The following is a 15469-nucleotide window of genomic DNA, read 5'->3' as shown; positions in this document are numbered from 1 at the left end:
TGAGACTTTTGGTCCCTGGTCAGCCGACATGAAAGCATTTATGAGGGCACTGTCGGCGCGGCTTGTCGACACAACAGGGGACCCCAGGACTGGCGCGTACCTCTCTAAACGTATCTTCCTTGCGATATAGAGAGGTAACGCCGCCAGTTTCATGGGGTCCATGCCGCAGGCAGATTTATTGGACGGGGTGTTCTCTTTGTGATTGGGTTTTTTTATTATTTTGTAGGTAAGTATATTTTTATTTTTCCTTTGTTATTTTCTACACTTAGTTTCAACTTTAGTATTATTTATTTTTTTATTTAGGTTTTACGTTTTTATTGATTACAAAACTCTAGCATCATAGAAATAATATTACGCCATTCAATATTATTTATAAACGCGCTGCAAGGCTAAATTAGCTTTTTCATTTACGCTTTACATCCCCTTCGGCCGCGTATGTAACCGGACTTTTGTAACCAGTTACCTAAGAAGAAAAAATGATCCTCATAGGATACTGGTATCCAAGTGATATATTTTTTTCCTTTCACGTAACCGAGTTACAACCTAGGAAAACTTCCTAATGATTACGAGTAAGTAAGTACTTTATATTCCTCGCAGGTAACTGCTTGAAAGATAGGTATGGTATTATCAACCTCATTTGATATCATGCACTCAACATTCTTTATATAACTGACGTTTTCATAACACCTAGCACGGTACTGCTACAACCTGAACGCACAAACTGAGACAGAATAGTATAGTACTGTTCTGTCTCAGCTTGTGCTGCCTACTATTCTGCCCCGCTGCTCTGCCCTCGTGTGAAACGGGCATAACTTTGCAACTCAAATATCATGAACTAAGCGTAATACTTTCTGTTGCCCTGGTACTTTTCACTCTTTTCTCACCACGATATTCGTCACTTATTCCAGATGTCTTCAATTACAAAAAAAATAATATGGTATAGGTCCTCGGTAAAGCATGGGTCCGGATGACTCATGGTTTCATAAGAGTATTATTTATTCCTTACTGGATACTAGTTACGAACAATCATACAGGTATCAGTAAAGGTAAAAATCCTATTACTTGGATACCAGTATCCTACGAGGATCATTTTTTATTTTTATGTAACTGGTTACAAAACTCCGGTTACATACGCGGCCGAAGGGTTTATTTACATCATAAACAAAAACCTCTTTGACATGCCAAGGTCCCGGGCGCAAGCAAGCTAATGTATACCTAACTTGTAAGTGTCAAGTTTATTTTGACAGTGTCTTATGACAGACGTTTTTAGTTGTCCCTGGCGATGTGGGGCTGTGGGCACGACTACAGTCAGAACAAGACAAGTCTGCAACGATTTTGATAGCACACGCAGAGCAAGTGTTATTTTTCTACGTCATAATTTCATAGATGTTTGACGTGCCCCTCCCCCGCAAAAATCAGTAGACTGTAACAGGTTTGTTTTGTACAGAAAATTCTCCAATTGTCAAATCCTCCAAGGTTAAAATCGACAATCTAGTCCAAACATCTTAGAAAGACGTCATCATAGTCTATGAATAAAGCACTAAAAAATAAAAGTGACATTTGTCATTTTATATCGGGTGTCATTTAAAATCATAAATTTATTTACAGAAAATAATTCTAAAAGAAAATCTACCAAACTAATTTACAATAAAAACCATAAATTCCCAAGATTTGATCAGTGTTCCGTCCTATTGACAAGGTTAGTTGACTTTTATTCTACTAAGATTGCATGCGTTTGCTGCTGTTGACTATAAGTATAGCGGACTTGCAGACCTGCGATAATTATCATTGTATTTCCAACTGACTTTTAAAAGGAGGAGGCTCTCCATCCGGCTGATTTTATTTAACGAGATAACGACAAACCCAAAAAGATAGAGTTATGATTTTAGCAGTTTTTGTGTGCATGTCTTTGATGTGTCTAAAGAATAAATTACTCTTGGTGAATTGGAGCTGCTCCTAAAAAACATTACACCGTCAATGTTAACTTATAAGTATTATGATGATAGCTTTATAGTCGTTCGTAAGATATTAGCATGCTGGTATAACCTGTAAAGTACTAATAGCAGAATAAGCAACCAATTGCCACCTACCACGTAAAAACACTATACTTATTCTTTACAAATAAATACTGTAGTTAGGTAGATACTTTGTTAATTATATTCCATATCTGATCATTAGATTTATTTGTTGAAATTTGTTGAAAAAGAGGACCTGTTCTAGTGCTCATTAAGATCGTATAATGATCAACGGAACTCCATAATAAACCAATTTACCTATCCTAGTCATGTTTGGAAAAATTGAAATAAGATGCACAAGTATATGTGAGTAATAAATGATTTCAAAGGTATTTTCACTACTCTTAAGTTATTATTATTATTATACTTGTTGTATTCCGAGGTTATAAGCATTATTTGTTATAAGTTAACTGTAGTCGAGCACGACGTTCTAATATTTAGAATTAATGGTTTCGTAGCCAAAATGGCAATAAAGATCCATCCGTCCGTCCGTCCGCCCGTTCGTCCGTCCGTCCGTCCGTTCGTTCGTCGGCCGTCCGTCCGTCCGTCCGTTCGTTCGTCGGCCGTCCGTCCGTTCCCAGCTGTCCGTCCTTTGTCTGTCCGTCCGTCCGTCCGTCTGTCTGTCTGTTTGTCTATTTGTATGTTAGAGCCATTAGACTAGACGTGTATATAGGTATAATAATGATAATGACATTTAGGATGTAGGTAGTAAAAACGTATAAGCTACTCTTTTTTACAGAGGCAACCAGGCGTACGGCCCGGCCCGTCCGATAGTTTAGTTTAGTTTATTCATATCACATACTTACAGGTTTCATATTATTAAGTTAGCTTAACCGTTATAAAACGATTGTTTAGATACTTATGCAAAGTAAGTTCCAGAAGAAGAAAATGAAAAATGAATTACTAGTTTTGAATTTTGACAAAGTATTTATATAAGCACCAGGTTTTAGTAATGTTACAGCAAGTCGGCAATCTACGACGGTCGCTTAGCTTACGAGTAGTTGCTGGTGATTCTACCCACAAAACTGCAAATCCCGGGTTCGATTCCCGATAAGGGCATTTATTAGCATGATGAACACGGATATCTTTATTTGTTTATGTAAGCCCATACAAGCTTTTATTTAACTTGCTCTGTTAGTATGTAAGTTTGTTAGTTAGGGTGGGTCAAATCTTGGAAACTAAAATTGACCCACTTCCCGATTCCCGATTAAGCTGAAGATTTGCATACATAATAACATATAAGTCGGGTGACAATGCAATATTATGGTACCATCGAGCTGATCTGATGACGGATACAGGAGGTGGCCATAGAAACTCTGTGATGAAACAACGGAACTATATTGTGTTTGGGGTTTTTAGAATTATCTCGATGAGTATTTAGTTACCTATGGTAAGAAAAGTACAGTCAGCGACAAAGGTTTGTACCCAAAAAAGATAAAAACTTTTTTTTTTGGCAAAAACTTACCTATTTATAAAACAGTTTCGTTACTTATATACTGACAGACAACACATACAGCTTAATAAATCGTTGAAGTTAAAACTATGAAATTTAAAACATTACATATATAGTACAAATGATGTAGAGGTGCCCTAAGGTGGGATTTTCTGAAATTTAACCCTTAAGGGGTAAGAAGGGGCTTAAAGTTATTTAAGTTATCTTTAATTATGTGAGTGTATTTTTCAGTTAAAATATAAGTGATTGTGACTGATAATGTTTTTTTATTTTCATAACTGCAAATCTGCTTTCAACTGGCCTGGATATACAAGGAGACAAATCATGAATGGACCAGAGCAACTATGTTGAGCTACCTTCTTATAATAATTAAGAAGTGGAGGGCGATCCTTATTTTAACAGTCGGAAACTTATGCCTGACGAAACCGAGACGTTATATAAAATGCATTTATGGTAAGATATTGTGTATACATAGAAATGTATATTCCCAATTATTTCCAAATCAGTTCTACTGATCTAGTTGCAGTTATATGTAAAGCATTTGTGATACACCAGCGATGGTTATTAGATGGTTTTGAGGTGACATTGTTATAATTCTCGATTTTTTTAAATTTAAACTTAAACTTCTTAAAGACTACACATGCGCAGGCATGTATGTTCGTAACAAGTAAGTCAAAGATATGTAAGCCTATATCTTCTTTAAGTAATTTAAGATCATATGAATTTATCCTCGAAAAGTCTCGATTTTCTCATTATGAAAACGCTACCCACTGAGTGATTAACCTTGATACTTTTTTATTTGTTTTGAAATTCGACCAACATTTGTAATAGTGTCATATGATTAAATAAATGAATAAATTACAAATATACTGATATCCCAAGAAACAGAAAAAAGAATCGCATAATATTGCCGAGTTATGTCTGTGGGTTAGCTTAGAGAAGAACCACTAATTACGAGTACATACTCGTATTACCAATACTCTGTCTATGAAGTAGGCGAGCCTGGCTTCGAATCCTCGTACGGGAATTTAATTGATATGTTTTTTGCAAATACCTTGGTAACCTTTTTGTTACGATGTGAGAACTGTTACCTAAAACTAATGTAAGTACTTTTGTCAAGGTAGAGAACTATAGTACAATGGCTACAAATATACATAAATAGTTGGTACCAAATATGAGTCGTGCGTAACAGAAATAAAATATTTTTTATGTCATATTCCCCTATAGGTACTAGGAAACTTTAATGTGTAACTCATCATCCCTTAATGTGTGTTTTTTTTTGCATTGCTTAGACGAAAAGCTCTTCATTAGTTTGGCTACGGCGGTGATCAGGTGTAATCGGAGCGATGTTGTCAAATTGAAACGGAGATAATTTATAATTATATTGGTGACAATATTGGCTTGTTTTTATTTTGTAAGTAGGTGTGTAGTTTTAACCTAAATACTTATTTAAATAATCTTCAGAGTGGTACTGTCAGCATCTATCATAGTGGATAAAACAACGCGCCAAAAGTATCTGCCACCATCGAACACTTTTCCAATATATCTGTACAGTTCGCGTTACAAAGTATTTTGTCGCAGTTGATTTTTTAGGGTTCCGTACCCAAAGGGTAAAGCGGGACCCTATTACTTAGACTCCGCTGTCCGGCCGTCCGTCCGTCTGTTCGTCCGTCCGTCCGTCTGTCCGTCCGTCCGCCCGTCTGTCCGTTCGTCCGTCCGTCCATCTGTGCGTCCTTTCGTCCGCCCGTCCGTCTGTTCGTCTGTCCGTCCGTCTGTCCGTCTGTCCGTCCGTGCGTCTGTCTGTCTGTCCGTCCGTCCGTCTGTCACCAGGCTGTATCTCATGAACCGTGATAGTGAGAAAGTTGAAATTTGCACAGATAATGTATTTCTGTTGCCGCTATAGCAACATATACCTACTAAAAAACAAAATTAAATAAATATTTAAGGGGCCTCCCATACAACAAACATATTTTTTTGCCGTTTTATAGATAATTGTACGGAACCCTTTGTAGAGTCCAACCCGCACTTGGCCGGTTTTTTGTGTATAGAGACGTATCTCTTTAGGTTAAGTTATATGTAAAGCATTTGTGATACACCAGCGATGGTTCTTAGATGGTTGTGAGGTGACATTGTTGTAATTATCACTGTTTTTTTTTAAATTTATACTTATAGTACTTAGTATTAGCTTCTTAAAGACTACACATGCGTAGGCATGTATGTCCAATGTGTGTATGAATGTATGTAGAATGATAACTACTTTTGATGCTGACTATACGTATAAGTAGCGGCTGTAGAGTTCGGAACATTTGACTAGGTATATCTAATAAGTGTAATGTTAAATGTAAATCCCTACTAATATTATAAATGCGATTAGTATCTAACTCTGATTCAAATGAAGTTCAATTCAGGGAGTCCTCGGAGATAGGATGTAGGTTAGTTTTATCCTGAAATCCTGTCTACAGGAGATGAGAAGGGAATATTGGATCGCGTACGCAATACATATTTTTAACTAACTACCTCTTAGCCAATTTGAAACATTGCAAAAAAAAACCCTTTCATTATAATAAGTACCTAATTATGTTACTAATAAATAAATAAATAAATAAATATTATAGGACATTATTACACAAATTGACTAAGTCCCTCAGTAAGCTTAATAAGGCTTGTGTTGTAGGTACCTAGGCTTGTGTTGTAGGTACTAATTAAGCCTTATTTATATCTATTGATTTTGTATCATAATGTAAAGCGAAGTATTTGCCGTGCACGTAGGTATGTACGAGTATGGAATCATATCGTTAAGTATGTATGTGTGTTCGTATATTACATGTGACGAAGATGTTGATATTTGTAAGAAGGATCCCTACAAACTACTTTAAACTGAGAAGTAGGCGGTCCCAGGTTCGAATCCTGGTAAGAAAATATAGATGCTACAATCCACTTACTGCACCACTTAGCAGAATTGAAACTAAGATAACTGTTTGTAGCCTTTTGGATAGAAACCCTGGCTAAGAAAAAAGCGACTCTGGGTTCGAATCCTTGTTAGAAAACTAATTTATATGTGGAGACTTGAGAGGTTTTTATTGGACGTACTTTCGCCACTCTTAGAAATTAAATAAACTTCCTAAATTTAATCAGTGTGAATAAAAAAGTATACATAATATATACTGAATAGGCATTCTTCGCAAACTGAATAGAATTGACCAGAATAGGTTTTTTTACTGATCATGTAAACTTGACAAAGTTATCTTATTAAACACGTCCATATGTTGCTTATGCATGTATGTATGTAGTTGCGCTTTTGATTTAACTCCCGTCTTCCATTACGATGGTACAAAATACAAACGGTAAGCTTTACATAATATGGATACCCGTTATCAAAATTCTAAATAGCCCCACAAGTGGGTTGGTCTAATAGCATTTTGCGAGTCGCATTCCAAGTTACAGTGGTATATAGGTATACAAGGAAACAATACCAAAGGTATTAGATGTAAAAAATATATATTAGGGCATTACCTTACAACTTCCTAAAGTGGAGATGAGTTTGTTCTTGTCGATCACACGGTCTCAAGTATCATTGTGCAGGTAATCCATTTCCCGCCCAGGAGCCTAAAGTATAATTGAGTGCTAGTCAAAGTTTAGAACTCAGAATTAAAAAAGGTTTCTTTCTCTCGAAAAGGCGTCGCCATTGTTTAATATCTATTTCATTTTGTTTATTTTTTTACGATAATCTACACACTTCTACCATTCTTACTATATATATTATAAATATTATAAATGCGATAATAACTCATATCACTCGTCTTGCTTATGGAAAAAATCCAGAAAGCGTTTCTGCGATTATTATATAAAAAGGTTTACGGGTATTACCCATATTTGTACCCATCAAAGTTCCTGCTTGGCGTTTTAGGGTTTAATTCCTTAGAGGTGAGACGTAACTACGGGCTATTGACTACTGTATGTAACGTCTTACGGTGGAACTCAGACTGGCCTGAACTGGTTGCACAGCTCGTACGCCTGTTCGTTCCATCTGTGGCTAAGGCCCAATTTAATTTCCGACCACGAATTCGTCACCTATTAGCGGTGCCTAAAACACGCACTATGTCCCATGGCAAATCACCACTTGTCCGCGCTCTACAATATATCGCGCTCCTCGCATCAGCACCGGAATGTAATGTATTTGCAAGTAGTAGGATGGATATGTGTAAAGAATGTATGAAGTTCTGTGAGACGATGGATAAGCGAGAATCTTCTGTTTTTTATTTGTTTTTCTTTCTTACATTTGTTCTCTTTTTCCTTTCTAGACTGTATCATGTACCTAGTTTGTATACATACTGTCTATTAAAAATTTCACAGTGTATTAGTTTGCTGTAATGCTGTGTAAATTTTTTGAATCAATAAAATAAAAAATAAACTCTGTGTAAAATTTGGTATGGAGATTGTTTCAGAGCCGGGGAAGGACATCAGGATAGTTTCTATGATTCATCATCATTCTACGTCTACGCGTACGAAGTCGAGGGCAGAAACTAGTACTTAAATAAATGTAATATAAATAATATTACTTAATTAAGAGGGTAACATAAATAATAACTAGACTTCGATAGGTACCTAAAACAGTTTTATATTAAATCAGGTTTCGTTGGAGGAAGAGTCAGAATTTTGAGCAACGATGCTATGCGAGAAGTCGCGCAAAACAACGCGAGTTGCGTATCCTGTACTGGAGGCCAAGACCCACGGTGCTGCTGATTTACAAAGTTAGTATATTTTACTCTGCACCCTACCGGCAGATCATTAATAAATTCGAAAGCGAGATAAACAATTGTAATTTACAAGATTCGATAATTAGAGACGCTAGTATTATATCCTAATGGACATTTATCATTTGTAAATATTACTTGTTATATACAATGACCCAAAACTTATATGTACTTGTATGTATATAAACATGATAACTTAAATATATATTGTATAATACTTGCAGTGAAAATTTGTGTAATGATATGCAAACGAAACCAGAGGAATTAAGTGTTCAGCGGAACTGCTCCTGAAAAAAAGATTGCTGTCATAAGGTATGTTTATTAATAAATATGTACATATTGTGGTACCTAATAGGTAATATTACCGTGCTACATCACTCTTTCTCTAATCTCAAAGTCAAATGGACCCCATTCCATGTAGGCAGACATTCATAATAACGTTTATATAAATCAAATGTTTGCGTTCTTAACATTTCATAACATACCAACGAAATTAAACATTATTATTAAACAGAAACGTTTCACATAAGGCAGTAATTTTTCTCTTAAGTAACTTTTTAGGGTTCCGTAGCCAAATGGCAAAAAACGGAACCCTTATAGATTCGTCATGTCCGTCTGTCTGTCCGATTCTGTCACAGCCACTTTTTTCCGAAACTATAAAAGCTATACTGTTCAAACTTGGTAAGTAGATGTATTCTATGAACCGCATTATGATGTTCACACAAAAATAGAAAAAAAACAATAAATTTTGGGGGTTCCCCATACTTAGAACTGAAACTCAAAAAATCTTTTTTCATCAAACTCATACGTGTGGGGTATCTATGGATAGGTCTTTAAAAATGATATTGAGGTTTCTAATATCATTTTTTTTCTAAACTGAAAAGTTTGCGCGAGAGACACTTCCAAAGTGGTAAAAAGTGTGTCCCCCCCCCCCCCCGTAACTTCTAAAATAACAGAATGAAAAATCTAAAAAAAATATATGATATACATTGCCATGCAAACTTCCACCGAAAAATTGGTTCGAACGAGATCTAGTAAGTAGTTTTTTTTTAATACGTCATAAAAATTAAAAAAAAAATTTTTTTCATCAAACCCATCCGTGTGGGGTATCTATGGATAGGTCTTCAAAAATGATATTTAGGTTTCTAATATCATTTTTTTTCTAAACTGAATAGTTTGCGCGAGAGACACTTCCAAAGTGAAAAAATGTGTGTCCCCCCCTGTAACTTCTAAAATAACAGAATGAAAAATCTAAAAAAAATATATGATATACATTGCCATGCAAACTTCCACCGAAAATTGGTTCGAACGAGATCTAGTAAGTAGTTTTTTTTTAATACGTCATAAAAATTTAAAAAAAAAAATTTTTTCATCAAACCCATACGTGTGGGGTATTTATGGATAGGTCTTCAAAAATGATATTTAGGTTTCTAATATCATTTTTTTCTAAACTGAATAGTTTGCGCGAGAGACACTTCCAAAGTGAAAAAATGTGTGTCCCCCCCCCCTGTAACTTCTAAAATAACAGAATGAAAAATCTAAAAAAAATATATGATATACATTACCATGCAAACTTCCACCGAAAATTGGTTTTAACGAGATCTAGTGAATAGTTTTTTTTTAATACGTCAATAAATTAAAAAAAAATTTTTTTTCATCAAACCCATACGTGTGGGGTATCTATGGATAGGTCTTCAAAAATGATATTTAGGTTCCTAACATCATTTTTTTCTAAACTGAATAGTTTGCGCGAGAGACAGTTCCAAAGTGGTAAAATGTGTGTCCAAAGTGGTAAAATGTTGAACAAGATCTAGCAAGTAGATTTTTTTTTAATACGTCTTAAATGGTACGGAACCCTTCATGCGCGAGTCCGACTCGCACTTGGCCGCTTTTTTTAATTTATTAGATACTTTCTTATTAAGTACTTTATTGTGCAACCAGGACTCTTAGCGTCTAAGACGAAGAGGCAGTCTTAGAATTCGGTTCAACTATATGTACTCGTATGGCGCAAACACATACAATATGTATTTTTATTTTATATTTCATTGAAATAAACGATCCGTTTAATTATATTATGTACTCATAGAGGTAGACATTAATATTTCATACAAAAAAAGTTGACCAGCTAAAAATTGGGCCCGAAAATGCGAAAAGTTATTTTTTTAAATTATAAATCAAGATGACAGAATATCCAAAAGTATGCCACGGTTTTAAGATGATTGTTATAAAATCAAGAAAAACAAATATAATGTGATGTACTTGTGTACATATTGTAATAAATAAATGATCGTGGAGATTTACTGAAAGTCTTTCCCGAGGGCCTCCATGACGACACGTTGTGCCCTCCCATTGCGACCAGGCCCACATATATCGACAAGGAGCCGTTTTGCCTTGTGGTACGTAATTACTGATATTTAAATGAATTTGGACTTATTGTGTTTTACGCTGTTGAATTTCGGTAAAGGTCAATGTCGGGAAGTCCGTCTATAAGAGAAGACAGTCTGACAAGCTCTTTCGTCGCTTTTAACTCCCTTTAATTTTACACTCACTGAAGCGATCAGGTCTAGCGAGTAGCAGTCTAAAATGATCGCCGACTGCGTTGAGTTTTGCGCATGCCACAGACTGTATTTTTCAGTTTATAATTTATATTATACTACTTACTATGTCGACTTACTACTGTGACTACTTAATAAAAAAAAACACAAATCAAAATATTTAATAATATGATTTGATTTGTTCCCAAAGTTGTAGGTATTATGACTGTGTGTTACTTTATTTTATGTAGGTACGTATTGTATGTGTTTGTGTACATACTAAATATATGGTGTACCGAACTATTTGGCTACTTTGACTGCTACGAAGTATTTGACGCTGACTGTACATGGTTGAAAATAAATAAGTTGAAATTAAAATATTTAGAGAGCACTAAATTTGAAACGCTTGTTTCATGTATAAAAAATAAATTAAGTAGGGTGACTGCTATAGTTATTGGCCACTACATGGGAATTGGCCACTCATAACAATAAGACTTCAATTGGCTTCTTTCTTCCTGATTTGTTAGGAGTGGCCAATAACTATAGCAGTCACCCTAGGTAAGCGTAACCAAAACTAAAACGCACAATTTCTTTTTCAGAGATGCGGGTATCTACTTTCAATATGTGTGACCAGCCTATAAGATCGAACATGAAGCAAACAAGACAATTTACCCTTAAATGTATTAGTATAAGTTTGCCTATTTATTATTAATTCTCCATATTGCCTAATAAAACAACTATATTGTGCATTAGAAGACAGTATCATCCGGACATGGTATATCAGAATGTTACGTTCTGTGGATATACTCTGTTCTAATGCACAGACATTTTTATTGTGTGATTAATTCATGGGATCCATAAATTGAGACTATGACGATTGCCCATGGTATGTGTTTAGTAGTAGTAGTAAGAAAAGCATTCCTTTTTACCAATTTGAGAAAGGCCCTTTTTTCTTGTATCGTCGTCATATATATTATGTCAACCTTAAACTTGTATGTAGTATTAAAGTCACTTCTAGGGTACTTTTGAAGGTTTAATTCTACTTACTTACATATATGACATGACAATAGGGTTAGTGGAAGAAATAAGATGTAGACGAGTGCATGCTATAATAGCGTAAATTAAGTATCTATAAGTATTACTCCTTCAGTATTAGACCTATATAGATGAGCCTTTCAGCTTTTTTTGGACAACATTTGTAACACTTGATGAGGTTATTGTACATTTTTTTTTCCTTTGCTACTATCTACTCAGGTTGCATTTTTTGTGATCCAAGCTTGCCTTTTGGAGTGAAATATAATGGCGAAAAGATGAATGTAAATATTGTTGTCCATTGATAACGTTCTCTGCAGATTTTGACGGCGAAATTAATAACACTGTCAATAATTATATACTTATTTTATTATTCATATTTTAAAGGGACTCTTATTATAAAAGTATGATACAAATTTCGGATCGGCAATCCAGAGGTGTGGGTTCGAGTCCCACGATGGCCACAGTTCATCATCACAGTTAATTTATTACATTGTGATTGACATCTGTATATACAATTCATAAAGTATACCATTTTAATATTTGCTGCCCACCTTATTAAATTTTAGAGAAGAAGAAACAATATACGAGAAGTTCTGTACTAAGTGCATAAATACCAACATAATGACAATATTGTGTAATAATTCTGTCTATTTTTGTTAAGTACCTACGTTATAATGTATAGTTTTTATTTTATTTATTGATTAATTAGTCACCTTAGGATGTCGTTATAGGTACTTGCTAAGCTATAGGTTTAGCTTGTAAGACTCCAGTAACATCATTATTAAGATGTAACTCGTTTGTAACTACAGGATCTACAATAGCGTCTTATAAGGGTGAAGTATTATTTTCTTTTCCGATATAAGGAGCTCTAAAAGACTTTTTTACGCCTGTTTAGACCCAGAAAACGCAAATAGCAGCTGCTTATTGCGTGTATGGATGTTAAGGTTGTACGATTCACTTTAAGCTGTAACACTAACTTCTTACAAGTAGCATGCATTATAGCGACCAATACAGCTACCTGTGGCTCGGTGAACCTCTTAAACACTTTTATGTCAACTGTACCTGTAGGCTAAGACTACGAGTATGTAGCTATTCTAGAGCTGTTTTATGTCTATATTAGGTTCGGCTTTTCGTCCGTCTGTCTCTCTCTCTCTCTCTCTCTCTCTCTCTATCTCTATCTCTATCTCTCTCTCTCAGTTACCACTTCACGCTTAAACCGCTTTAGATAAAATTTGTTCTGGAGGTAGTTTGAGGCCCGAGGAAGATAATAGGATAGTTTTTATCAATCATCATCATCATCCCACGCAGACGAAGTCGCAGGTAGAAGATGGTTAACTATAATAATGGATTGGATAACAATGCGTACGGTTACAGATAACTTCTTGATACGTTTTTGGTGACCGTAAAAAATAATAGCAGCATGCAGAGGCCTTGGAAATTGCACTTAAAATGTAATACTTATATAAGCTGTATATAATGTAAATACGAGTATATCGATCACTTATAGACAGGAAGGAAACTTATCGTAAGGAAATGTGATGCAGTCGGCGAGACAATACAAAGTCGTATAGATAATAATATAATATATTAATGTAAAAGGCTGAAAGAGAATAGGTAAACTGATTATGTAATTGATGATTCGACCAAAAAGAAAATGAATGACTGAGATGTCTAGTAACCGAAGTCTGAAAGCGATACTAAGGGCCAGTCGCACCAACCGCAATTAGCGGACTGATTAACGTCACTCACCGGTGACATGAAATTTCCTAAAAAATAAATTTAAGTAGTGAAAGCTTTAACTGTGACAAATGGTCTGTGTACGTGAGATATGCAAACGGATGACAAACTGCTATAATAGTACGGGCACGTCTGAAAATATCGATACAAAAAAAGTGCCAAAAATATGTGTACACGACTTTATTGCCCATATATTAAGGTGGTGTATATTTCAGACGTACGTTACTGTACGTCCTATTATTAGAGTGGAACCAAGGGCAAGATTTTTAAACTCTTTTTTTATTTAGTTTACATAGTAGCGTTACAAAATCGTTTATATAAGGTATAATTATGGTAAAAGGGAATGCACTATTATATTTCTAAAGTCGTCGTTACTAGTCGTGGCCACCGCGTCGGGGCGCGGTGGGCACGACGAGCGACGACGCCTTTAGGTGTTATTGGCGTTCAAAGGGTTAAAAAAATCAGTATGAAGTGCCTACCGCGAAAATCAAAATTTTGCTATCCGTCTATCACTCTTGCATAAACGAGCGATACAATGGCGGATAGAGAAATTTCGATTTTCGCGGTAGACCTCGATGGTCTACCGTGAAAATCGTTTTTGGTGACCATAAATAACGCATTAATCAACAAAGCCGTAATATTAACCCCCTTAGTACATTAACCTTACGTCTATGGACGGTAGAGAACTCCATACTTACGTCCGAAGTACGTATCGGGTCTACGTTGGTCAATTTAGATATACTAATAGTCGCGTGTCACCATGAGGTATACGGCCGTTTCCGATTAGCGTTTTATACAAGCGTACGTGTACGCGCGTGTAAGCTGGTATAGACTAAATGTAGGTAAAAGTAACGCGCGCGTATGCCCGTAAAAAGCAAATGCAGGGAAATGTAACGCGCGTATAAGCTCGTATCGCTGTAAGGGCCGTATACGCTAGGCTGAAACCGCTCATAACGAAGCGGCCGAAGTGCACAAAAAAATCGAAACATGCACTCTAACGCCTTGACAATAGAGGCATGTTCAGATATTTGTGAGTATCTTGGCCGCTCCAATATATATAATGGCGACTACATATTACCAAAGAGCAAATTTTGTAGCCACAGTAAAGTTACTGCCATCTTTCGACATATGATTAAAACTTTTGGAACGCACGAATAAAAAGTGGCAACATCATACCAAGCATCGGCTAAAGGTTGTGGCGCCATCGCTCGAAACGATACCGCCATGCATTTGGCTTTTGATCTATTAGATTTATTCATTAACAAATTTAACATATATCAGTGAAAGAATAATGATCAAAGTCAAATGGCGTTCTAAAAGTTTTAATCATGTGTCGGAACAGGCTTTCCTCATGGACCAACTACGTATGCACAACTGGTTGTGCCATTAAAAATATGTATTCCTAATGGCACAACTACGCACAACTGGCACAACTAAGAACAACTAATGTGCTTTCGAACCATTTCTTATAACACAACTACAATCAAACGAGGAAATAGATAGCTTTCACATTCATATCCTATTTAGATATTGACAGTGATAATGGCCACTTTTCCCACATATCTTTCTTCTTCTTCTCCTTGTCCTTTTCCCATTATTTGGGGTCGGCTCTCCTAGTCCCACATATCTTTGCTTTATAATATTATTAATAATTATAAACGTCATGATCATGACATTTCTTTTGTTCCAAGAAAGTGATTATTCTTATGAGCTTAATATTGTTTTTTTGTGCAAAAGTATATCCAGACTACAAGCATGTCTTCATCAGAAGACGAAATAATTGTATACGTCGATAATAAAGGCGGAAAGGTATGGTTTCGACTTTGCGACGAGAGGCCGCGTGGTCATGCCAGGTAGTTGTGTAATTGGGAACTAAAATTAAGTCCTTGATGAACCAGTTGTGTCTATGGGAAGGATTTCGAAAAAATATTCCTTATGGCA

The 15469-nt window shown here is 35.6% G+C and overlaps 1 long non-coding RNA gene across 4 annotated transcripts; it reads left to right on the top strand.

Moving 5' to 3' along the window:
- Positions 1–453: 453 nt before the first annotated feature.
- On the top strand, positions 454–11601 carry LOC133527046 (uncharacterized). Of its 4 annotated transcripts, XR_009800815.1 has the most exons (6): positions 454–1476; positions 1609–1699; positions 3783–3921; positions 7904–8219; positions 8447–8534; positions 11356–11601. It is a non-coding gene; the product is annotated as an uncharacterized LOC133527046 (long non-coding RNA). The 4 variants fall into 4 exon arrangements; XR_009800814.1 differs by lacking the exon at positions 454–1476 and having other exon boundaries at positions 1491–1699; positions 7914–8219; XR_009800813.1 differs by lacking the exon at positions 454–1476 and having other exon boundaries at positions 1493–1699.
- The last annotated feature ends 3868 nt before the right edge of the window (positions 11602–15469 follow it).

Source organism: Cydia pomonella, chromosome 17, assembly GCF_033807575.1.
Source record: "Cydia pomonella isolate Wapato2018A chromosome 17, ilCydPomo1, whole genome shotgun sequence".
Classification (NCBI taxonomy): Eukaryota; Metazoa; Arthropoda; class Insecta; order Lepidoptera; family Tortricidae; genus Cydia; species Cydia pomonella.
This window is presented reverse-complemented; position numbering and strand designations above follow the sequence as displayed.